Here is a 633-nt window from a genome sequence, read left to right on the forward strand (position 1 = left end):
ACTAACCGTCTTAGGTCTCTTGTGGAGTTCCCACGTTATTCTCGAGTCAAGCAATAGATTTTCTCTGCGCAAAGACTTTACCAAAAAATAGTAACGACAACTGTCTCTTTGATTTGGAAACAGTATCCATCAACTCATATAACAGGATTATCCAGTTTAAAGGTTCCGTTTCCCTTTTCAGACATCGCACAATCTCATGAAAATAAATAATAATTTTTTTTTTGCTTACCATTTGCTTCTAAGGCATATAACTTCATATATTCTCACATCCTAGTACGCTCACTATAATCTTGTCACTGATCCTTCTACCCTTCATTCTCCATGACCTTATCTTTCAGAATCTTGCCATGAAATGACGGACGTGAGGAAAATAATTACTGTCCGTTAAGAGTTATCCTGCAACAGACCCAAATAGCTCAGTTGATAACAATTTGAAGCTCATAGGACTGTTGGTCCTTGCCACGTGATGTGACAGGGCACGCATGGCCGGACTTCGAAATTCAATGCTATGCTATGACGTGCAGGTTCAGTTGGGTTGCGAATCCAGTATAACGCACGAAACACCTAGTCTGCTGAAGGGTACGTAGTTTGTAGAATGTTGTTGTCTTAGTTTTATATGCATAATAAGAAACA

This window comes from Penaeus monodon, chromosome 29, assembly GCF_015228065.2.
Source record: "Penaeus monodon isolate SGIC_2016 chromosome 29, NSTDA_Pmon_1, whole genome shotgun sequence".
NCBI classification, from domain to species: Eukaryota; Metazoa; Arthropoda; class Malacostraca; order Decapoda; family Penaeidae; genus Penaeus; species Penaeus monodon.